General features: G+C 34.2%; 1 protein-coding gene across 3 annotated transcripts in view; it reads right to left on the bottom strand.

Annotated features, from left to right (window-relative positions):
* NEGR1 (neuronal growth regulator 1) overlaps positions 1-27,160 on the bottom strand; it is an 837,537-nt gene that overhangs the window by 669,523 nt on the left and 140,854 nt on the right. The gene's annotated exons all lie outside the window — the stretch shown is intronic.

Here is a 27,160-nt window from a genome sequence, read left to right as displayed (position 1 = left end):
TAGCTATGTAACTTTCTGCTAATGAGGCTGTAACTGAAAAGCTTTTAAAGTAAGATTTTTGTTAGCTGAATCCTTACCAAAGCAAACTGAAGTGTCAGCTCTCATTATGTAATAAAGACATAAAATATTATACACACCTATATGTATGTATCTATATATATGCACATATACTTTTATATCTATATTTCAGTAATATAAGTATATTTACATTGACCCATATACTAATTTACCTGATTATTTCTAGTTGTATTGCTGAAGCAATAGTACAGAAAGTCAAATGAATCCACATCTCAATAAATGCTAGAAAAAATGAAAAGGCAAGCCATTTCAGCAACAGATCTTCTACATGAAATATTTTTTGTTTATTTATTTTGAGAGAGAGAGGTAGAAAGAAGGGGAGAGAATCCCAAGCAGACTCCACACTGTCAGCGCAGAGCACAATGTAGGGCTCGATCTCACAAACTGTGAGATCATGACGTGAGCCACAATCAAGAGATGGACATTTAGCCAATTGAGCCACACATACATGCCATGAAATAATTTTTAAGAAAAAATTCTACTGTTTACTTAATGGCAACTGCTTTAAATCAAAACAAAATGAATAGGTAGGGGGATAAAGATATATAACATAAGCAATAACTTTAACCTTTTCTTGTTCTTTGTGTGGAATGTTCACCATTGCTTGCACCTGTTTTATCTATTTTTTAATTAATTAATTAATTAATTAATTAATCTTCCTATTAAAAGTGCTTTTCTTTAAATATACAACATTACATCATGTATTCTGTATTTGCAAAAATAGTTCCACTGAACATGGGTACTTGGCGGTTAAGGCATTAACACTTCATGAGCTTATTTCTCACTTTGTATTATGCTCCACTGAGTCTACATAAATAAAGAGTGAATGAAGAAATTTTTAAAACATATGGCCTTCATTTCTTCTTGGGTCCAATCCTCCTTTTCTAATATGGCATTATGACAGAGCATATTTAATAATTTCATTAAAAAACAATTCACTATGGAACCAAACTACAGATTTTATGTTGTTTCCCGCCACATCCTTTATGCTTTATTGATAGAGAAAATCTTTCTCTGCTCATGTATGAAATATCCAGCATGATTCCTGAATTTTCTTCTCACTCATGGATAATAGACATTCACCCTCTCAACTTCCTAAGAATGGTAAGTCTAATATACTTATCAAGAGCTAGACTTGATTCAGTGTTACCAACTTCGATTCAGACCTGCTTCAAGCTGGAATTTCTTCAGTGGGACATGAGAGAGTGATTAGTTTCTATTTTTAGTTTTTCTGGTTGATAGTCTTCATTTTCCTCCCACTCTCCCTTAAGAACCTTTGACTCATCTCTGTCAGGGAGGTGCCACTCTTGAGAACCTTTGTCTGATTCAGCTTTGGCAGGGAAGTAGATTGTGGAGAGGAGTAAAAATGAAAAAAGAAACTCTTAAAGAACTATTTTCTAAATTTATTTTATTTTTATTAATTTTTGACAGAGAGACAGAGCATGAGCAGCAGAGGGACAGAGAGAGAGGGATGCACAGAATCTGAGGCAGGCTCCAGGCTCTGAGCTATCAGCACAGAGCCCAATGCAGGGCTTGAACCTATGAAGTGCAAGATCATGACCTGTGCCAAAGTCCCCTCAAGGGACTACTTTTAAATTGGCTTACTTTCTCTATATCTAGCAGGTGATTATATGTCGACAGGGAATGGTGCTATAAAGATGAAATTGTAAGTTAAATTTTTAAAAAGTTAAATAAGAAATATTTTTTGAAAAGGTAATATATTGGGATGTCTGAATGGTTCAGTTGGTTAAGTGTCCGGTTCTTGATTTCAGTTCAGGTAATGATCTCAATCATGACACTCAATATGGAATGTTTTGGAGATTATGCCTGGATATAAGTGGTGATTATGAAGTCACATTGTTATTTGAGAGAACAATTTCAAAACAAGGCAGGAGTCTGATGATAAGGAGTGAGTGATAAGAAAACTCTGGCAAAACACATGGAGTATTTTGCCAAGGATATTTAAAGTGAAGGAAAAATCAACGGAATAATAAAAATATGTTAGGGATCAGCAGAGTCCCTCAGGATGTGGAAAAGTTGAAGATTATTTCTAAACAGGGAGAGAGAGATATAATTACACAGGTAATGATGATAGAGGAGAATTAGGGCACAAATGAAGTTAAGGATAGGAAAAAAACAAAATAGGGAGCACTAGGTGGCCCAGTTAGTTAAGCATCTGGCTCTTGGTTTAGGCTGAGATCATGGGTTCAAGCCCCATATTGGACTCTGTGCTGACAGAGCAGAGCTTGCTTGGGATTCCTTCTCTCTCCCTCTCACTCTGCCCCTCACCTGCGCTCTCTCTCTCTCTCTCTCTCTCTCTGTCTCTCTCTGTGTCACACACACACACACACACACACACACACACACACACACACACACTAAATAAATAAACAAACTTAAATTTAAAAAAGGGAGGAAGGATAGAGTCGGTTGTTTCATAGGTAAGAAAAGGGGAAGTTCATATTAAAGGACTTTAAGTTAGTAAGAGAAAATTTATTTCATATCTGAAAAGAAAGGGTAATGTTATGATTGCTGAGACTAAAAGTTTTGGAAAATTTGAATGGAAAACAAAATGAAAGATCCATAAAAGATGTCAGATGACAGTGAAAACTTGCATACAACTAAGATAAATATAAATATGTCCTTGAAAAATAGGATCTAAACTTAATTTTTTGGACAGGAAAAAATGGGTTACAACTTTTCTAAAGTTATTGCATTTGCTTGAAAAAAATGCAAAGATAAGTACTAGCTAATTCACTGGGTTTAAGCTCTAAGAAAGCTATGATAATAACGTCAAACATCATTTAAGAAAGGCAACCGTAGCACAGAGTCAAAATGACACATTACTTATAAATAATATCAGAAACTTACGAGACAAAAGAAATAAGGGTTTGAACTCAGTGTATTTTTGGAAATTCAGTTAACTTTTTCTGCTACACTGTTCTGTAGGCTGAAAAACTGAGATGCATTGGAGCACTCCAATTCAATTTGAGAGAGCAGTGACCCAGGCACATGCAATGTGAAAATTTCACGTCCACTTCCCCAAAGTTCTTTGCTCATAGGCATGCCTCATTATGTAGGAAAAGTTCAGTAGATATTGCTAACTATGTTAGTTTAAGTTACTCATATTAAATTTCCGACATTAGTTCTCAATCCCAACTATGTAATGGGGAAGTGGGAAAGAAAAAAAATTGACTCAAATAATAAGGTTTTGATTTCTAGGATGATTGGATTTAGCCTCTAAAATGACAGGATATAAATTTCTTCCCATTGCCTTGAATGGAAAACTAAAATAAAAATATGACTAAGGAAGACAGCAATGCATTTAGAATAAGAAACTCATCAAATTTTTCGACAATGAAAGATTGAATGACCGAGAGCAATGGTAGTAGAGATTAATTTACTACTTTGATGTCCTAAATGTTGGATAAATCTTTAGACACAATTGCGAATGAAGTATCTATTAGAATTCAGTATTATCAGTGTTCCCTCTCTATCAACATCAAAAGTGTCATTAAAGTATAGCTATAAATATAGGTTTAGATATATAAAATTTTCTTGCTTCCTGTCATGGTTAAAGATATTCAGCTGCTTTGTAACAACCCAGAAAAATTCAAATTATAAAAGGTTTAAGCTTGGTTTATACAGCTTCTTCAATAAACCATTTTTTTCAGATAAGAAAATTTCTCTTCTTATTAAGTCTATATACAATGATTTGAATGGAATAACATTTAGGTGGGAAATAATCACACATCTTAAAAGTAGGTTACAATGAATCAACTGATTGCAGACCTGCTTTGCAGTGATAGCATAGGAAGGAAATTAACTTACATTAAGAATATTATAAATTTTATTACGTGAAATTACCACACTAGAGTTTGTGAAACCATACTTATAAATAGAATGATCTACTCCAAAAAACCGTCTTACATATATTTTAGCAAACCTAACCACTAAAGAACAAAGCTTTGCTCTGGGAAACAAAACAAAACAAAACAAAGCAGTACTGAACAATATGAAAAAAATGGTCTGGGAAAAGTATGGCAGATGCATAAATGCAATTTTTGAGAGAAACTTTTTACATTAAATTTTAAAATATGTTAAACACTTTTACCTACTTAAACCAAAGTTTGATATGTTTCCTTTGGCTGGGTTTCTAGTCTCATTTAAAGAAAAGTTAAATTTAGTACTTTTTTAAGCAAAAAGATGTCATATCTATTGTGCTTTGAATTTAAAAATATTTACTTATTCATAGCATCTCTAAAACTTTCTTTCTAAAGCTATTTGGCTTTGTTTATTTAAATACATAATTGTAGCAACAGAATCTTCAATCACACACACACACACACACACACTCACACACACACACAAATACATATTGGTTTATCTAATGTCTGTTTCATTCTACATATACCATCTTTCTTCAAATCTAGCAAAATATATTGGGCTGAGTCTTTATCCTGTTTTGTCTTTTTTTTTTAAATCTGGTTCTGTCTCCTATTATAAGTCCAATAATTTTTTTAAGTGCACCAGAGATTTCTAGAAAAGAGCGACCAGTTTTCCGTAAAGACCAAAATTTTGAGGAACAAAAAATGAAATTAATAGCCAAACAATTGTTAGGACATCTTAATGAGTAAGTTAAAAATGGAATGAATTATTAAAAATAATAATTTTTAAATCACCTTGTATTTCCATTTCATGAACTCTCACGCCCATAAGATCAGACATTTGTTGCAAGGAGATTCCGAAAGATTTTCTCCTTTTTATAACTAATCTTTGTGTTCATTCTTGTGTTCTAACTCACTATGTTGACATTCTTACCTAAATTCATTCAGAGGCATCCTCAGTCAGACCCTCCTTCTAGTTCTAATTTTTCATATTTTGTCTCACAGTTGATTATTTTCAGGTGGATACCATCACACAGGCAAATATGGCACATGTGCAATGTGCTTAACCATGCTCAATGTAGATAAATAATACATGATTTGTAATTTATAACACTAGAGTCTGAGGGTGTATTGAAACAACTCAATATGATTTATTTCTATTAAAAGTTTTAGTGAAATGAGTCCATTATATCATCTCAACAATATGGTTTTGCCTATAAGGGGAAATAGATGATAATTGAGAGAAAATGCTTTATACAATTAAGGAATATCTGAAGAGTCATATGTCATGGAAAGCATAATTATAGGAAATTAGAACTAGAATAGATTTTAGAAAAAATAGACATTGCAACTTCCTTAGGAGTGCGGAGAGCTATCCGAAGAGTCACAGAGGCAGATAATGGCAAAAAAAGACCATAAACCAAGCCTCCTAATTCTTAATGAACTGCTCTTCTCTGTGCCTCCTCCTGACCTTCTATGTTGGGTAGCAAGTTTAATCCAGTGTATGTCATAGTTAAGCAGCTATATCTAGCCTTTTTTCTAGATAACTTTTTCCTCCAGCTGACAACACAACTATACTTAACAGATTCTAACATTAAAGTCTTTTTTCTCCTGCTTGCCATAAACCGATAACTTCTCAGGTAAGCAAGCAACATTATCAGAAAACATTAGCATGCCTCGAAAACAGGTGACATTCCATTATTTTAATCTCATTTTCACATAAGCACATTTTCAACTAAACAGAGTACAGAGTAATTTAATAACCTGATTGTCTGGACAAATTCCTTAATATCATAGGAGCAAGCCTGAAATAACAAGCTTACATAAAAGTAGTAATGATTTTAAATATTTACAGTTGTGTTAAATATTAAAACACTATTCCAAGAAAAATTCACCATCTATGTTATTATTTCACTCTGTTTTATCTGAATCTTACATTTTATTCCAAGTAAGATTGAGGTTAATGGTTCAGAGGAAAAAGGAAAGACCCTAAATAAAAACATTTCATCTAAATTTCAACATGTGATAAGTGCAATGGATTTATAACCTATTCTTTTTAACACCTACAGAAATAATTATTGTAATTAAAAATACTCCTTGAAAAGTGGCTACAGAAACATACCAGCATTCAAACAGATTCTATGGAGTCTTTCTGAGACAAATACAGTTACTGCTTTTCTTGAAGATTCCTTTTATCTTCCAAAATTATAAATGCATGTTATTACTTCTTCATCTCTCTATTTGCTTCAGAAATATCATTGTTCTTAGTATGAAGACAGCAACTTGAGAATTCTCTTTAATTTATTCCTAAGATTAGGACACATTAGGAGAAAATCAAAACTCACTAACTTCAATTGCCAGTTCTGAACTAACTTAAACAACATACCCAAAATTGGCACCGAGAAAGAACATATTTATTTTCATGATTTTAAAACAAGAAAATGTAGCAATTAGGACAATGGGAAACATTTGAACTGGTTTATGCCTGTTTGTAAAAGTCTATTTATATTATTAGAAGGCCCTTGTTTCAAATTATCAAGCATATAGAAAAGAAAATGAAAATATTGGTGTTAATGCTTACAAGTCCACAATATAAAACTTCCCTTATCTACACTAATAAGAATAAAGGGTTTAAAATGAATACTTCTAGAACTTGCCCATTCTCCAGCTGAGGAAACATGTGAGATATTGCAACTCTAAAACACCAGGAGATTAATTTTCAGTTTGGTGTTAAAGTAAAAAGGAGGTATTTTACACTTTAATTTCCACCAGCACTTTTAAGATCCATGTATAAAAATTATATACAACACACCAGAATCTTGTTTCCTATGGTAAGAAAAATTCTACACGCCTACTTTATGATACTTGGGAATTATTCTTTTAATTACAGATGTTTGTCTAGTCCCTAAAGTAAGATATACTTGATAAAGTTACAAACAAAACCTAAAAGGATGAACAAGTAGGAAAAAATCTTTCTCAGATTTGTTTAACTTTTTGTTTATTATGGTAGCCATGGTAATTAACTGTTCTTTATGGGAAGACATTCTTTTACAGCAGTAGCCTTTTGATGTGGAATTCTTTTTTTAAAAAATCAGTTTATACACAATTTAAAAATACTGTAAACCAGCAAGACAGCTTTTTTCCCCACTAATCAAAAGCTATATAATCAAGTCTAATTATTTCAAAAAAGGTGTCTATTAATTTAGACACTTATGGGTACTGTTTAACCTATGAATAAATATAATAGAAATAGAAAAATGTGATGATCCCCGCAACTTTTCCACCTCATTTTTACTTATATTGCAAATATTAGATCTATGATTTTTCAATACATATGTTAACTCCAATAATTTATTATTCATGGGTAGAAAGCTATTTTCAAAATCATGATATAGTCAGTAAAAACATAAGTATTATCTTTGGGAACATGAACATAAAAAGAAACACAATATATAAATTACTTACTCTATCCTGTTGCATACACTATTTGTTTGGTTTTTTTTAATTTAGTTTTGACCTAATGAGCAGGAGTCAAAGGTAGTTCCACAAATTTGGTAATTGTGTGGAAGAACATGCAGATTTCTCAGGCGTCAGTGTGCACTGAACATTAGTTACATGACCTTGAGCTGGTTACTCAACATTTCTAAAGCTTTAGTTTTCTCATCTGTACAAGGCATGCCAATCTCACTAAATTGTTGTGAGGATTAAGTAAAATAACCCATGAAAAGCAGGTAGCACAGTGTCTGGGATGTAAGTGTATTAGCGGTAAGTGTATTAGCTATTATAATTATAATTATTAGATTTATTTTGGCTTCTCATACTAGGTTTTATAGAAATTAACATATGGCTTCATTTCTTTTCTCTCTTCTCAGAGCTAGCAGAATATGAACTTAATATCATGAGAAAAATGATTCATTAGCATAATTATACCAACATGCATAAAGTACTCTTATTAAGTCAATTTGTCTCAAATTTTAATAAGTATTAGGTGCAGCATTAGAAATAGAATGGTATGAAAAGATGAGTAAGATCCAACATGGGTGCACAAAGATATTAAGGTTTAATAGTGACTGACAGATACAGATCATTCATGACAAATAAGTAATAATAAATATAAAAAAACTAATTTTATTTTGTAATCCAAATTATGGAAGTTCCCATAGTTCTGCAGTCACAGAAATATTTTCATTCCACAAAATCCCTTATTGATATGACCAGGAGAATTACCGATTTTGCAACAGAGCTTCTGAGAGTCAAGCAAAGAATGTAGAGAATGGTAAGGATGATTGTCCAACTTCTGGAAATGTTTGTGACAGGAATTTACACATACATACATTCCTGTGCTTCTTCCAGAGAGAAGTGGTGAGAAGGTAACTGATTTTTCCTGTCCACTTACCATGTGCTAGGTTGTTTTCATTTTGGTGATGATCAAGTCTTCAGAGTAAATCACTGTAATTCTGTGAAGAGGAATTATTTTACAGGCAGAAAAAATGGAATTCAGAGTTATCAATATGAAGTCACAGAGTGGCTCTGTAGCAGAGTGAAATTTTAAATTCATTTGTTTTATTCCATATCCCATGGTATCCATCACACAAGGCAGCCTATTTCATTCTCAAACTTGAGCATTACCGAAATAGACCTAATTCTTTATTTTTTTTCAGTGTTTAGTTATGGTTAGAATATTGATGGATCTGAGTCTTATTCTTCTTTTTATCTATCTCTTTGTTTATCTTTTTCTAATATAATTATTTTAAAATGCACAGTGATCATCAGAGTTCTATCCTCAGTATATTATCTTTATAGTCTATATCTTTATTGTCTTTTCCATAATTCACTTTATCCCATAAAATATTCAGTTATGAGGGGTGCCTGGGTGGCTCAGTCGGTTAAGCCTCCGGCTTCGGCTCAGGTCAGATCTCACGTCGGTGGGTTCCAGCCCGCGTCAGGCTCTGTGCTAACAGTTAGCTCAGAGCCTGGAGCCTGCTTCCGGTTCTGTGTTTCCTTCTCTCTCTACCCCTCCCCCTCTCATGCTCTGTCTCTCTCTGTATTAAAAATAAATAAAACGTTAAAAAAATATTTTAAAAAATATTCAGTTATGAAACTAATATAACATATTCACTGTCTTCATGTTTTATTTCTAATAGCCTAGTTTTTTTTTTCTTCTAAAGTCCTACCAAGTTTTCTAATCATCATTTGAATCTCAGTTGACATTTTATTTGTATGGCTTGGCTAGTATTTTGACACATAAATAATGATTTAGTTCTTTCCCCCTTGTACTGAAATAAATAGCTAAGTTCATGACCCTTGATTCAAAGGAACATGGGTCTTGGTCACTAACACTAAGGGAGACAAGTTTTCTTGACCAAAAATTAATCTCCCCACATTTCCAGCTACAAGATACATTCTGAGGATCTACGGTATAGCATGGTGACTATAAATAACAGTACCATATCATATCCTTGAGAGTTGTCAAGAGAGATCTTAAATGGTATTGCCACACACACAAAAAGTAATTATGTGAAGGAATGGAGATGTTAACTAACCTCACTGTGGCAATCATTTAGCAACACGCATGTATATCATATCATCACATTGTATACTTTAAACTTACATATGTTATATGTCAATAATATCTCAATAGAGCTAGAAAAAACTGTTGTAACCTATTTTTTAAAACACTGTTTCACTAAGTAATTTAAAACCTGAACTATGGTGGTGGCAAAGAGAATTAGAAAAATCACGTAAATATAAAAGATAGTAATAATAACACATCTATACATGAATATGGAAAAATAAGAGCTCAGCCACCACAATGATAACTGGCCCAATTTAGTCCATCTTTTGAGCAATATCTAAAAATGCCATTTAAATGAGCAAAGGGTAGCTGCAAATAGAACAGTGCCCAGAAAACACTGGTTTTTGAACGTTTAATCTGTTTCTGGGCAGAGATGATTAGTAACAATTTTGAGGCCTGCCTAGTTAATAATTCAATAGGAATGGCTAACATACACAAGGTGACATACACAGGTGAAATGACAGGTCAAATAATAAAAAGTATACAGATAAAAAGGAATGATTTCCCCAGACTAGAGACAGGTGGGGAGAGAAGATAAAGTAGTCTGAAGGTTGCTAAAGAAAATGAATCTACTCCATCCTCCCAAAAGATAGAAAATGGCATCATGTAAAGCCCCAACTGGGTGTGTGTGTGTATGTGTATGTATACATGCATACATGTGTCTATGTGTTTATGTGTGCCTGTGTGTCTGTACATATAAGATCAATTTATTCTCAATTTATTGCTAATTTTACTGCTAGGACCTCTGCAGTTCATCCTCCACTCTTTTGCTTCCTCTGTTCTCCATCTGAAAAAGCCCTACAATTAGAGGTAGTTTGAAGATGTCATGGTTTTAGATCTCACCTTTTTGGAACTCTTCCAGTCAGTGTGGGCAATATATCTGTGCTCCGGTTTCTTTTTACGACTCACATGGAGTGCCTCATGAAAATCGCCTGCCTTTCCCTCCCTTCCTCATTGATCACCACCCTTGGCAGAGGCAGAGCTTGCACCCCTTTCAGCTCTCCTCTCAAATACGTTCTTGCTGAGGAATTTGAGTTTTTTTCCAAAACCCCACTTCCCCTACTCTTCCTACTGCTGCTTTCTCTTATTTTCCCTTTTTCTCTAGTTCCTTCTGTTAGCATCACCTCCATGGCTACCCACCAACATTTTCTCTATGTATCTTCTATTTGGTTGTCAAGAAGCCCTCTGAGGCAACGACTCAAAATGAGTCTCTGATTTACTTCACTTAGCGTTTTGGATTTTAATGTGTTTATTCCCCAGGAACCTGAGTACTGCATACTCAGCCTTGTCACATGATGCATCGAGGAAGATGGGGCCCAATAAGGCATAAAGTTAAGAGTGCCGACTTGGCACAGAGAGTCACCAAGAGCCACTAGACCGAAAGCTTTCATGACGTCCAGGATTACGAACTTATCGTTACTAGCAAACTCTGTGTGAACCAATCCCCCAAAGCATGCTGCTGCATAAAACTCTGAAATTGCAACTCAACTTGAGTTGCAGAAGGCCAAAAAACCAAACCAAACCAAAACAAAATTGAGTTTACAGCCAATCTATATGAATGGTGCATCAAAACCAGAAGTACAAACAAAGAAAATACACAAAGTTAACAAAGCTTAATTACTGCACATTTGAGTTAGTGGAGTAAGATTTATACCTCCTATCCTTGGTGGTCAGAGTTGGGAATGGGACCAGGTTGTTATAGGAAATGTATGTGGGTGAGCGCACGCACATGGGTGTTGATGCTTGTATGTGTGTATGTTTAGAAAAGGAAGAATATGAGAAGCAACATCAAAGAAAAGGAAACTAGAAGGTAAATGGAAAAGTACGTAAGAGCATGGGGAATGTGTGGTGAAAGATGAGTAAGCTGAGGAATTGTACCCACATTAGTAAAGGGATTTGGAATTACTCTTTCTAAGCAGATTCAGATCGTGATCTTTGTCTCCTTAGTCCTGGAGTTCCTGTAGAATTTGTCCTCTCAAAGTTAAGTGGTTTTCATTTTCTGCAAATGCCATCAGGCTGTCAGTTACTCAGTCAATAATACAAAGACTAGATTTCACTCCTGTGTAACACAGCACTGCACAGACTGTTTTTTCAACCATCACTGTTACATGGTGCTTATAATTTTACCATATAGCTCACTGAACTATATCCTCTGTTTTCCTATGCACAATATTTGTGTAATGACATGTTATTACCCACCAATCATAAAATAATTTAAGTAGTAATTGTATACTTGAAGGTGGCAGAATTGATCAACTTGCTGAATGTGGTGGCTAATTTTATGTGTTAATTTGGCTAGACACAGTATCCAGATATTTGGTTTAATATTATTCTAGAATTTTCTGTAAAGGCATTTTTAGATGAGATTATCATTTACATAAATAGACTTTGAGTAAAACGTTACCCTCCACAATGTGAATGGGTTTCATCCAATAACTTGAAGGTCTTAACAGAAGAAAAACCAAGAAGCAATTCCGCTTCTGGATTCAAATGGCAACTTTTCTCTGGGCCTACCCTGGAGACATGAGTCTTGCCAAGCCTTCACAATCATGTGAGACAACTCCTTAAAATAAGTCACTCTGTTTCTCTTTCATTTTTTTAACAAAAAAATATTTATGTGCAACATGGTCCAGTCCCCATCAGTTCAACATAGCACAGGAATAGAAAAGAGTCATTTATGCCATAGCAGAGTGCCATGCCTCTTCTCCCTCAGAGGCCCATGCCCAGAACCAAATGGAACACAAACAGACAAGTCAGGATGAAATCCACCCCTCAACTTAACACACCCTTCCCTCCACTGCCTAAATTTAAGATCTCTAACTGCAGCGTTCTACCCTTACCACTCCCAATCAGCAACAGAAGATACATAGATAGGTATAGGAATTCTATAGATGTAGAGACTTAGATATAGATCTATATATCTCCTATTGGGTCTGTTTCTATGCATAACCCTGATTAAGACACTGAATATTAAAATCAGTACTTGAAATGATTACATACTCAAAAATAGATTCTTCTTTGGAGAAAGAATTTCCACTCCTTTGTAGCATTTTAAATTGTAAGAAAGCATTGTAGAAGATCCTGCTTTAGTCTATGTATCCTATTTCCCATCTTCCACAGATACAGAAGCATATCTTCCTTTCGAGCAAATTGATCACACGGGACAGTATCATTTATAGTTCACTGTACTTACAGTTTATTAGTAAACAGAAGTTGATAGGCTTACGAAAAGGCTCAGCTTTTTTTTTTTTACCAAGTTCAGTCTTATAAAAAAAATATAGTGTCATATATGTCACTGCTGTTTTTGACGCCAACATGGGATCAGCAGAATCTTGAAAAACTCGGTTTTTTAAACATGGGAAATGTCAGTGAAAGGCTACAGAAGTCCTCAAGAGGCCGTAAATGATGTACTGATTTTGGCCTTTTATAACTTTATATGATTTTCCCGTTGAGCATGTAAAACAATGTCACATTACTCTGGATTGCGATGAATATTTCTCTGAAAATGGGGGGAGGGGAGAGAAAGAATGAGTGGGGAAGGGGGAGAGAGAGAGGGAGAGAGAATCCCAAATAGGTGATGGGTGGGATTATAACTCATCAACCATGAGATCATGACCTGAGCCGATATCAAGACAGATGTTTAACTGGCAAGCGATGGAGGCACCCCTGTCCGTTGATTTTTTAACTTCTGCACATTAAAAGATATTTAGAAAAAAGTAAAGCCACGGACTTTAAGTTAAAATGTATCTATCTATCCATCAAATCTCTTTGAAAGTGAACTATGATCTGTAAAGCAGCAAATGCGTTAGAGGGAGTATTTTAAGAGAACTGCTTTGCATAGATCCCTTTGAATTGTGAATAATAATGTCCAAATTACGACCTGAGATTTAGTAATTTGGATTTCATTAAAGTCATATTCATCCCTAATGATTTAACTAGATAATCATTAGCACATTATTATACATATAGAAAATAATCAATAAATATCTATTGAATGAAATAGTCATAATTATTTTAACTATCTCCTAAAAATAAATATCCCAACATGATTTCCACCCACTTGCCACACATGCATTAATTCACACACACACACACACACACACACACATACACACATTTATTTGTTAATGATGTCTATTAACAATAGAAAGTATACTTTAAATAATTTTCTTTAAGAAGACCATTTATACTGACTTTCAAATAACAGTTTAACACTTAAAATACATTTTAATTATAAAATGGGGATTAACATTTAAATCTTCAAATGATTGCTCTAAATGTTTATATTATTTATTTCCACATATTTCTTTCGAAACAATTTGCTAACACTAAAATATTCTCCAATATCCACATCTACAGAAATTTTTAACAAAGCTTTTTCACTGATCTTGACAAACAAGAATATTAATTGAAATGTTTTATTAAGTGACACACTAAAATAGTTCATTATAACTTACTGTTATTTGCTTCTGAGAAAGCATTTTATCTGAGCTTAGTGCTGCTAGTCTGAAAACAAAGTTTTCTATGGGCTTTGATTTAAAAAACTAGTGATAGTATTGTAAACCATGTTGAGCTGAATCTACTTTTTCCTTCTATCTTCTTAGCTTCATCTCTACTTGATGAGTTTTAATAACAAATTTCATGATACAGTGGAACAATGAAATCCCATTGTTTTCACATGCATTGCAGCACCTGTGAATGCTAAAATGTTATGTTGATTTTTAAAAATGTGCCTAATTAATTGATTACTTTTATTAGAGCTAGAGATGTTTTGCATGGTTTCTTTTTGTCCTCAATGATCCCTTAAGAAAGTCTTAGTGGTTACTTTTGTTACTCTCTTATTTATATTAGTAGCACTCTGAAAATAACTCAGCCATTTTACCTGTGTAAGAATACAGTTTTAACAGAAATCAGAAATTAGCCACACTGACACTGCTTTCTGTGCTTTAACCTTCCAGCATTCTAGGTACAATGAAAACATCTACAAAGAGATCTCTAACCATGATCTCTGGAACAAAAAAAAAGGAAAGGAAAATCTCATAGTGCCTAGACAGATACCTTCACTACAGAAGGACAGTGGCATTTGGGACAGCCTATCCACCTGCACATGCTATGTTCCTAACAGTGCTAATATTTCAGGGAATTTCTTCTGTTCCCTAATCCTTCAAAGCCTGAAATATATTCCCAATGGAAAAGAAATATCTCTTTTTGGTTTGTGGACAGAATGCTTCTGAGGGCGGACACCTGCTAGTTTAACAATCTTTATATAGGCCAGACTGTAAGCAGAAGGATGTTCACTTGCCTCAAGGTATTTCTGATTCTCAAGTGCCACCTGCTCTAGAAACTGCAGCCAAATGTTATCTAAGAGAAGTGGCATAAAGTATGACAAAGAAATACTGTGGAAACAGAGAACTATCTATCTAAACACCACAGCTACTAACTCTAGAGAGTCACCTCCATCAGCGTACTGGAGATATAATGGAAGCAAGCCATGATGCACTACTGAGAATTCTCTTCAGGCAACAAACTAGCTCCTATTTCTCAATGCTAGATACAACTTTTTGAGAGCATGGACTTACTCCTAGGGGTCCCCAAGCAAGATTTCATTCTCTTTGATCACCAAGTAGTACTCCATTGTATGTGTGTATGTATGTGTGTATACATATGTGTGTGTGTGTGTGTGTGTGTGTGTGTGTATGTACATCTTCTTTATCCATTCATCAGTTGATGGACATTTGGGCTTTTTCCACAATTTAGCTATTGTTGATAGTGCCCCAATAAATATTGCAGGGCATATGTCCAAGCAAATTTTAAATAAATGCAATTTTGATGATTAGATATTTTATTTCTTAGCAAATTTTGTAAAATTCAGGCTATTGTAATATACAAAAATTATCTTAAGTTTTCCTGGATCATGGTGAAATGTTTTAGTTCTGAGCTTATATCCTGGGATCTAATTGCTTTTTATTATAGCTAATCTATTTGAATTTTCAAACAGTACTAAGGGGAAAAAAAAGAATGGTTATTTTATTTTATTTTTGTCTGATTGTCTAATCCATCACATTTAATACTTTAAATTTGGCACTGACATTTCTGTCAGGAGTGCTGTGTTGGGCATTAAGATAGATATTTGATGCTTGACAGTATTTAATCCTCATTTGGAGAGTAAACATAAATAATCAACAACAGATTACTAAATAGATAATTGATAGAGTTACTTCATTGTAGAATATGATGTTATAGTCACCTAACAGTAAGCAATACATTATAATGAAGTTGTGGTAAGTGCAATTATAAACGTTTGAACCAGGCACTCTGGAAGAAAGATAAGGGGGGGATCTCCTTATCTCTAATATAAGCTTGTGGAAGTCTTCATTAAAGGAGCAGCAATTGGGTCTTGAAGGATGAAGAGGGGTTTGACACATGGAGAAAGAAGTTACGAGTGTAAATACCAATTAAAAGAAAGAGAATAACATCATATACTATAACTTTGCAATGTATTGAATGAGAAACTAATGGAAATAGGTAAGTATAATAAATTAATACACTCAGTAAGTCCTAGGTACTTTGAGATGAAAATCATAAACATTATTTATTGTTTTGCTAAGAATAAAACATCTAAATTTGTTAAATAGGAAAAATAACAAGGCTTATGTAAATATACTTAGATTAAAATACGAATATCTTCCATGATTCTCCTTTAAGAAGTCATGAGGCTTCCACTCACCCCTGAACTGTAATACATATGGAAGCATTGTAAGACATGAATGCCTTAGTATTAAATAAAAAGGGGGAATATTGATGAAGACTAAAAACAAGAACACCCTGAAGTAGAAGCAAACCATGCCATTTGAGTAATATAAAAACTGCTCAGGTTACCATATTGAGATAAATAGGACAAAAGCTAATATTTGTATTGTTGTGAATATCAAAATATCTCAAGTGGCTCTCAAAAGGGGGTGATTTTATCCTTTCTGTCCCCCCATAGGGAACACTTAGCAATATCTGGAGATAGTTCTGCTTGTCAAAACAGGCAAAGAATTGGTCTTGGTATATAATGGGTTGAGGATTTGGACATTAATAAATATCTTACAATACCCAGCACAGACACCCACAAATAATAGACTTTTGGGGTATCCACCCACAATGCCAATAGAGCCAAAGTTGAAAAACCATGGACTATCTTCAAAGAGAGCTTTTCATAGTGATTTGTAGACACATCTCTCCACTGGCATCTTCTAAAATGGCTTGATATGTTACAGGAGACTAGCTTCACTTAAGTGGGTCTTATGGTGAGTTTAAAATAAAGTGTGTGTAAATGATTAATTAAAAAGAATAATTCAAATGAATATGAAGTCTTGAGCCATAACCTGACAAGGCAAGAACCTTTCAGGCTATTCATAATTTTAATGAAATAGGTCTTCAGATTATCTCATATCTAATCTACTTCCATAGTAGTATTGATGACAAACACAAAGACTAGATTGTTGATCTTTAGGGAAATATAAGACTCTGAAAATACTGTGATTGTATAGTATATTTGAAAGTCGCTAATGAAGTACATCTTAGCTCTCATCAGTATGTGAGATGATGGATATTAACTTAATTTATTGTGGTAATCATTTTATAATACATGCATATATCAAATCATTATGTTGTATAACTTAAACTAATACTGTGTTAAATATCAATTCTATCTCAATACAACTGGGGGAAAGCTATTGCAAAAATAAAAAGCACAAAACCACAGGTGACTTGTTTAATGGTAAAATATTGAGTATTCTCCCTTTGAGGTGCCAACACAGTGCTGTGGAGGAAATGTGTGTTTGTTTCTTGTTTCGTTTTGTTTTCAACATATGAGGCTAAAACTAAATCAAACCACACTGAGATACCACCTCACACCAGTCAGAGTGGCTAAAATGAACAAATCAAGAGACTATAGATGCTGGTGAGGATGTGGAGAGATGGGCACCCTCCTACACTGTTGGTGGGAATATAAAATGGTGCAGCACTCTGGAAAACAGTATGGAGGTTCCTCAAAAAACTATCAGTAGAACTCCCCTGTGACCCAGAAATAGCACTGCTAGGGATTTATCCAAGGGACACAGAAGTGCTGACACATAAGGACACATGTACCTCATAGCAGCACTGTCAACATAGCCAAAATATGGAAAGAGCCTAAATGTCCATCACCTGATGAGTGGATCAAGAAGATGTGGTATATATACACAATGGAGTACTATATGGCAATGAGAATGAATGAAATCTGGCCATTTGTAGGAAAGTGGATGGACCTCGAGGGTGTCATGCTAAGTGAAATAAGCCAGGCAGAGAAAGACAGATACCAAATGTTTGCACTCATAGGTCTAACAGGAGTACAGGAGAGACCTAATGGAGGACCAGGGGGAGGGGAAGAGGGAAAGAGAGTTGGGGAGAAAGAGGGATGCAAAACCTGAGAGACTACTGAATACAGAAAACAAACCGAGGGTTGAAGGGGGAGAGGGAGGGGGAAGGTAGGTAGTGATAATGGAGGAGGGCACTTATGGGGAAGAGCACTGGGTGTTGTATGGAAACCAATTTGATAATAAACTATTAAAAAAATTCATGGACCAAAAAAATCAGTAAGAGAGTAAAGAGGCAGAAAATATTTTCATTATCTATTTGTCTGTCAAAGGGGATATCTATCTATCTATCTGGTATATCCAAACCATATTAAAAACAATAATATAAAATAAAAAGTTAAAGAATAGCCAGAAGTCTTGAACAGGTACTACATATAACAGACCATCCAGATGGCCAATAAGCATATGAAAAGATGGTCAGCATCATTATTTATCAGGGAAATGCAAAATAAAACTACAAGGTTATTATACATCCACCAAAAAGTCTAAATGTTACAAGACTGAAAATACAGTGTTAAGAAGAATGTGGAGCAACTGAAATTCTCACACAGTTGCTGATGGAAATGTAAGCTTGGAAACTATTAGGCTGTATCTACAATAAGGCTGAACATAAACCTAACTCTATGATACCGCAGTTTTATTTCAGGTATATGAATGAAACAAGTACATATGCCCAACAAAGAACATATACAAGTATGCTGATAGTAGCTTTGTTCAATATGATCAAACACTAGGGATGCTGAGTGGCTCAGTAAGTTAAGCATCTGACTCTTGATCTCAGCTCAGGTCTTGATCTTAGGGTCATGAGTTCAAGCCCTGCCCCAAACTCCACGCTGGGCATGGAGACTTCTTTAAAAAAGAAGAAAAACATGGTCAAAAACTAGAAACAATCAAATGCTCACTCTCAGGAGAATAGATTACTAATCATTTCTGTTTTCCCTTAATGGAACACGAAACAAAAATTTAAAGAGAAATAAACTACGGATGCACACAACAATATGGAGAAATCCCACAGATATTAGGTTGAACAAAGGAAGACATCATAAAACTGCCTGATTTCTATTTCTATTATACTCAAGAGCAGGCAAAATAAATCGATGTTTATAGAAGCCAGAAATGATTACCACTGCATAGGTGGGCAAACTGACAAGAGAGAACTTTCTGAGGTGATGGGAATATTTTATATCTCAATCTGGATGATGTTTACTTAGCTGTTCATATATGTAATAAGTCATTGAGCTGCATATTTCAAATTTGTACACTTTCCAATCTCATTATGTCTATTTCACATGTAATTTAAAAGATGCTAAATCTCAAAAAGGAAGAAAAATATTATGCATAATTGTGGTAAAAAGAATATTTGGGACAGAAAGTTAAACATGTTTTCTTTATATACAGAAAGGATTTTGAATCCACTGCAAAAAGGGAAAAGGTCAGGCTGCAAAATATATTTTATGAAAAGAAAGAATGATTTGCTAATGACATTGAATCCTTTAGGAAAAATATATAAGAAATTCAAGAGTATAACTGAAAAGCCAGGGAACTGGAATAGTACCGTCTATCCTGTAAATAAAATCAACAATTAAGGATGAAATTACCTACCTAATAGAAACAGCCTATTAATGTTTTATATATCAATACATAATTTAACACTTCTTAAGATGCTTGTTTAACAAAGGCTATTATTTAAAAGATGAAATTAGGTCTCTTTATAAACCCAATTCATTTCACTTACCCTTGCAATTTGCAGTGAACTATGTATTGTTTTGAAGGTGTATGACTTCAAATATTTTTATTGTTCATTTTAACTTATGATATTGTGATATAAAACATTGTTTTAAAAATGATTAGTAGTGCAGGTAACTATACTTGATGAAATATAATTCATTACAGAAAGACAGAACAAATTTTTGCACATTTATATATACCAAGATTGTATTTGAATTTTAAATTCTGGGGTGTACAAAGAGATAATTTTGCATTCACATTATAGTTAGTCACTTTCCTATATTTCTATTATGTACGTTAACATAAACAACTGTCATTATGAAACAGAAGAGAATATACCACCCCAAAATATGCCTCTTTAGCATAAAGATTATTTTAGGTTGATTATTTTTAAGGATCAGCAGACATAGGAAAAGCTCTAAAAACTGAGTAGAAGTTATCCTTTTATAAAAAACCAGTTTACATTTACAAGGGAAATCTCCATTTGTAAGAGTGTCTCCCTCTCCATCCCAAGAAGAGGAGGATCACTCTAAATCTCCAAAAACTCTTATCTAGAAGGCAAGAACTTAACCATTCCTAACAACCTTCCCCTGTCTACAGTGCTTTTCCTGGTAACCTCCCATAACCACCCCCTTCCACCTCCCAACAACCTTTTTCTTCTTTAGCTGGAAATGTTATTTAGGATGGTGGCTTAGGTCATTCTGAAGAGTCACTCGGTTTTCTAGGGTCTTTCCGCAGGTATACAGGAGGCACGCATGTTACCAGACTTCTGTTTTTCTCCTATTATCTGTCTCTTCATTACAGGGGATCTCCGCCAAGAACATAGAGGAGTGGAAGGAAAATTATTATTCTTCCCTCACAATTACAGACTGCTATAATTTATGATAAATCAAACTTTTTTTCCTCACTTACAACTTTTTCTTACATGTACTTAGGCTTGTGATGACATATCCAAAATTTTACTATTATATTGTGATACACCTCTTACATTGGCATTTGCACACATAATGCTTAGACCCACATCCACACATACTTGAAGTTAAGGACAAGTCTCTCCAAAATGTGCCACTTTGGCATGTGGACTATTTTGAACTAAAGCCAATCAAGACCTTAGGGTCTCTAGAGAAATTTTTGCCCTTCCCTAACTACCTAGAAGAATCTAAATTGAAGGTATTACCAAGAATAAAAGCCATTACCAGGGAAAATTTTTATCCTAGTGATCTGTCTGTGTGGCAGGACAAACATCTAATTACCAAACATCGGCTCTTCTTTTTATTGCTTTGTGAATTGCCCTCAACCCCTTTGAAGCCCCAGGCCCCTTTCCCATTCCTTAGATCAGGATGGCTAATCTACATCACTTTACCCTTCTGTCTTTGATTCTTTCCTTTTTGTGAGGTTCTCCTCAGTATGAAGCTAAATTAGACTTTCTCCTATTAATCTGTGTCATGTTAATTTAATTATTAGTCCTATGAGCTAGGAACACTTTAGAAGGGGAAAGGAAAATTACTCTTCCAACATGCCAAAAAGCAAAGGTCAATCTTTGGCTCACCTATCAAATATCTAAACTTCTCTTGCTATTCTTTAAAGCTGCTGAAAATTAAAAAAAAATAAAATTAAAAAAATATTGTATTAGAGCTCTAAACCCAAATTATTAAAAAGACAATACTTTAAGTTTAATAAGTATGCCATTGCACATTCAAGCTTATACTCCAGACTAAGTACTAAAACTATAATAAATACATCATATCAAACGTCTAGGTTATTATCTTTACCTATCTATGAGAAATGGAAACGAAAGCTATAACTCAACTCTTTTAAGATGTTAGTATATACCTCTCAAAAAGCAGAAGTCTAGGTTACAATTGTTAAATAAGCAAAAATGTAAAGGTACAGAAAGCAAAATACGTGGCAAGAAATTTAGGCTAGATTTTATTTTATTCTCCTCTTTCTTTTCAGGAAGAAATTATAATTATCTAGATACTATTCAAAATCCATTAAGATAGATAAATAGAAATAAGGAGGATTTACCAATTAACCTATAATGACTAAAATTATTTCTACTTTAGCTTCTTTCAGTGGGGCAATGCACAGGAATTTGAAGGTTCACATATATATAAGTTCTTGTATTTTTATGTAAATAAATATTACTTACCTAGATACCAAACTGGATATCAGTTGTTTTCCTAAAAGGAGGTTTACTCTAAAGCATACATAATTAGAGTCTTTATGAAGAATTTGTAATTATCAATGACACCACTACAAGAACATATTTCCTATGCTTGTTAAAAAAAAAAAAAACTCTCTGTACTCAATAAACTCCTAACTGGATTTTGCTACAAATATCTCAGAACATGTTGTCTTCATCTATTTCCAGAAAACATTAAACCACCGCTCTCAACAAGCTGTTCTCATTTATACTACAATGCATTTGTAGTGTTGGCAAATGGGAAATCCCAGAGCGGATGAATAAACAGGAAGCTTCATCTAGTGTTAATAATCCCCTAGGACCCCATTTGTAAAGAAATGGCCTTTGCAAGAACATGCACAAATGTGCAGCTTCATACTCGGCAGAAAACCCGTGAATTTTATTCCCAATTCATTTAGTAACTTTGTGCTTTTTCACGTACACAAACATCTACAAACTTGTGACCTTGGGCATGTTTATGAAGACCACATATCTATGTATATGTGGATATATGTACACATATGCATATATATGATCATATATCATTTTTAGGTAGAATAAATGAATCATATGTATGGTTTAACAGCAGGTTCTTGTGCAACAAACTTTAATTACAGGAAATATTAGCACGACATGAAATGGAGTGAAACTAAGCCAGTAAGAATGGTTTATTCCCACGGAAGCAACTTTTAAAGTACATTGTAATATGAAATACTATAGTAAATATCAGAAAATATTTACATCAGCAGATGTCATTAGCCCTTAGCCAACTGGTGTGCAGTTCCCCTTTGTGATCCCTAACCTAAAAGCAGGGAGGTCCAGTAGTAACGGTGTTATACTGTGACTACACTGAAACACATTATTTTCAAAATACAAAATAAAACAATTCTATATTCCATAAGGGCAATTTGTAGGTTCTAGAATATTATGAATAGGTCTAAATAATGCACAACATACTTTGAGAACATAGAACACTTCATGAAATACTCGTTAAAAGATCTGATATTTGTTGTACACAGTATGAAATGAGTTTCATGTCAGAAATAGACCTGGGAGCACAATTCAATCTCCATGCAAAGTTCTTGAAATTGATAACTATTCCTTTAACTGGAAACACAGATTCTAAATTCTTCTGTTGCAACTGCTTCTATCTAGAAGTATTCACTTTCATGCATCTTTAGCTGTAGTGAAAGTGATTTGCCATATAAGCAAAAAAATATTCATGAATAAGATTATTGCTACAAAAGTTTAAGTTTATATTATATAACCCTGAAATTATGTTAGCATAATCCATGTAGGTGTATATAATAAGTAGAAAGGCAAAATTCTCCCAGAAGCATGTGAACAGGCTCAGAAATATCTTTTGCTTAGTATCACATTATATAAAGAGCTTTAAAGTACTCTAGGATCATAGCAATAATAAACCCTACATATAGGTGGTCATATGTGAGAGAAAAAGGCAAATGTGTTGGCATGAATGAAGAATTCAACACTAAACTACACATTAAGTTTCTAAAGTTTATGAAGAAGGGTAAACTTTAAGAAGTACAAAGAGCTTGTCCCAGCTTTCAAGCAATAGGAAAACCTCAATGGAGGCATGATGCAGGCAAAGAAACCAAGCCTCTTTTGTAAGATTCTCACCCTAGTAAACTGTTTTTAATGTGAGCCGATCACTATCTAAAAGGTGATAACAAATTCCATTATGTAATTGATTTAAAAGACGGAATTTTATTTTTTTTTGGTTTGGCTGGATTATTGTATATGTTTTTTTAAATAGTTTATTATCAAATTGGTTTCCATACAACACCCAGTGCTCTTCCCCACAAGTGCCCTCCTCGATCACCACCACCTCTTTCCCCCTCCCTTCCCCTTCAACTCTCAGTTCATTTTCAGTATTCAATAGTCTCTCAGGTTTTGTGTCCCTCTCTCTCCCCAACTCTCTTTCCCTCTTCCCCTCCCCCTGGTCCTCCAAATATGGCCATTTGTAGGAAAGTGGACGGACCTCGAGGGTGTCATGCTAAGAGAAATAAGTCAGGCAGAGAAGGACAGATACCATATGTTTGCACTCATAGGTCTAACAGGAGAACAGGAGAAACTTAAAAGATGGAATTTTTAAAAACTCTTTATTATAACCGTATTTGAGGTTGTAAACATTGGAATACATACAAAAGCAGAAGGGGAAAAGAGATTTATTTGGTATTATCTGCACATCCAAAGTTACAGAAGTGTAAAACAAACACTGGCCCAGGGGGATGATTGAGCCTCTGTTAGTACTGGTGCTGTTTCAGCCACTTTAAGAAATAGATGTTCTTTTAACCTTATGTATAAATCATCTTTTTTGAAACCAGACATTTATCATTTATAGAGTTTATATAATCTGAGATGTAATGTTTGAGAAAGTGGAAAGAGAATGAAAACATATTTTCTCCCTTCAACCGCAGAAGCTGCTGGCTTGCAAATGTTCTGCGATGATTAAAAAAAAGTACTTACAAGCCATCACCAGGTGGTTTTTCGTTCTCCCATAATGTCCAGGACCTAAATTCCCACTCTATATATGAACATACAATAAGCAAAAACAGTGTGCCTTCTAGGCTAACTTTAGGTTCAATGTCAGTTCTCTAGGTTACCAACTCTTGCCATAATGGGCAGCCTTCCTTCCCCAAGTGCAGTCAGAGAATTCTGATGGAACCTCCCGATACAGTTAAAGAGAATTGAAAACCACACTAGCTCAGAGAAAAACCTAAGCCTTTAAAATTGGTTTACAAATTTAAATTGCCTTATAAGAAACAAAGGACAAAACAAATAAAGCAAAACAGGAAAAACAACAGCAACAAACTTGAGCAATGTGTCAGATAAAGTTAACTGGAAACCCAGTCACACATAGCTACCTCTAAGTGGAAAATAAAGACCAACTGGCTCACAGATTAGAGATTAATTTAACTAAAAGAAATCTGGTTGCCTGCACAGACATACAAGATGACAGAAATCTAATTCTACTGTCCTTACTATGTTGTATTCATAGCTGCCTTTAAGTATGTTAGTGATAAGATGATAGATGCTAGCTCATTCTTGGCACTAAATACTTTTCATTTGTAGAATTAGATCAGATTTTGCAGAGAGTTACTAACAAGTGTATGAGATTTGATGTGGAATTAATCTTGAGCTAGTACTTTCACCAATAAAAATATGGCACAAATAATGTCTTGAAAATACAGCACCATACAATACAAAATAAATGGCTTAGGCACCATAATTTTCTTACTGAATAACACAGAAGTTATATTTTAAAATGAGTACTAATTTTTACTTAACCAAAATATTTATTTTTTATTCTTTTTATTTTTTAGTGTTTTATTTATTTTTGAGAGAGAGAGAGACAGCATGAGTAAGGGAGGGTCAGAGAGAGAGGGAGACACAGAATCCAAAGCAGGCTCCAGGCTCTGAGCTAGCTATCAGCACAGAGCCCAACGTGGGGCTCCAACCCACGAACCATGAGATCATGACCTGAGCTGAAGCTGGACACTTAACCGACTGAGTCACCCAGGCACCCCAGCCAAAATATTTATTGATAATGGTAAAATGTTTAAGATTTATATTACAGTCAGAAGTTAGTTCTTATATGTCACTACATAATCCCAGTAAACACACTGTTAGGTTAAGAGGAGTAATATCTGTATAAAAATGATATTGCTAAATGAACTCATATGATCACATCTCATTCACTTTTTATATCATATCTAACAAAAACAAAGAGAAATAATGTTGTACAAGAAATGTAATATCGGGGCACCTGGGTGGTTCAGTGGGCTAAGCATATGACTTCGGCTCAGGTCATGATCCCGTGGTTCATGGGTTCAAGCCCCACGTCGGGGTCTCTGCTGACACCCCAGAGCCTGGAGCCTGCTTCAGATTCTGTGTCTCCCTCTCTCTGTCCCTCCCCTGTTCACACTCTTTCTCTCTATCAAAAATGAACAAAAAAAAAGGTAATAGTTTTCATCTTTACAGTGAACAACTGAATGTCCCAAATAAAGGGCCACGTGAACACATAAGCAGTGATGCATTTATTTCAGTTACCTTCACAATTTTTAAGACTGAAACAATTTTTTTCTTAGATTTATTCACAGTTTCTAAAATAGTTAAAATAGTAAAAAAAAATCACAATTTTCATAGCACTATTATTACTATAGTATGCCAAGGGAAGTGCTAAGGTACAAAGGACAATATAAAATAGCCAAATAAAATATTAAAATTTAATCCATAAACTATATATTGAATTATACATATCTACTATCTATAAGTTATTTATAAATAAGATTATGAAATTCCAATGTTAAGGCACAATAGCAATTTCATTATATTTTATGAAAACAGCAAGAAAATATTGATATAATTATGAATATATGTAAAGTGCAAGTAGTATATTAAATAAGACAAATATAGCAGCTAATGCTTACTGTGTTCAAAGGATGTATGAAGTAATATAATACATTCATGAGACATATGTTCCAATTGAAAGTTTTCATATTCTTACACAGAATCAAAAAATTTTCACTGTTAGAAGGAGAGCATTTTGTGAGAAAAAGGCAATGGTGGAAATGAGAGTTTTTAACCACTATCTCCATATTATTCCCCGATCTTTGTAAATTCCAGGAACATTTTTTTAAAATCAAACTACAATTTTATTTATTTATTTTAATTTTTTTTACCTTTTACTTATTTTTGAGAGACAGAGACAGAGCATGAACAGGGGTGGGGCAGAGATAGAACGAGACACAGAATCTGAAGCAGGTTCCAGGCTCTGAGCTAGTGGTCAGCACAGAGCTAGACGCGAGGCTGGAACCTACAAACTATAAGATCATGACCTGAGCTGAAGTCAAATGCTCAACTGACTGAGCCACCCAGGTGCCCCCAAACTATAAATTTAAAACTGGAGATACACAAATCTAGAATAATAATTACAATAGTTTTTAAATGTCTCTTATTTGTTAGATGTGACTGAATTTTAATGAATATGTATTATATTTTATGCCTGATTAAATCTTGACTACTGAATTGAATGGCCAGAAAGATTCTTGCCTGTATAGAGCTTCAGTTACTTCCCTGGAGAAAATAAATTTAACATTGTGGGCTGAAATTTCTCTACCTGGATGCAGCGTTGTACTATAACATACCTAGGACAACAGTTAAAGTTCTACTTGTCATTAATGGTTTCCAGGACCTTGAACTAGTTGGTTTTTTATTTTAGGTTTTGTCTTTGTTTTTGGTTTGTTTTTTTTTTTGCTTGTTTGTTTATTTGTTTGTTTGC

The sequence above is a fragment of the Suricata suricatta genome, chromosome 8 (genome assembly GCF_006229205.1).
Source record: "Suricata suricatta isolate VVHF042 chromosome 8, meerkat_22Aug2017_6uvM2_HiC, whole genome shotgun sequence".
Lineage (NCBI taxonomy): Eukaryota > Metazoa > Chordata > Mammalia > Carnivora > Herpestidae > Suricata > Suricata suricatta.
Note: the sequence above shows the minus strand (reverse complement) of the source record. Positions and strands in the feature narration are given on the sequence as shown.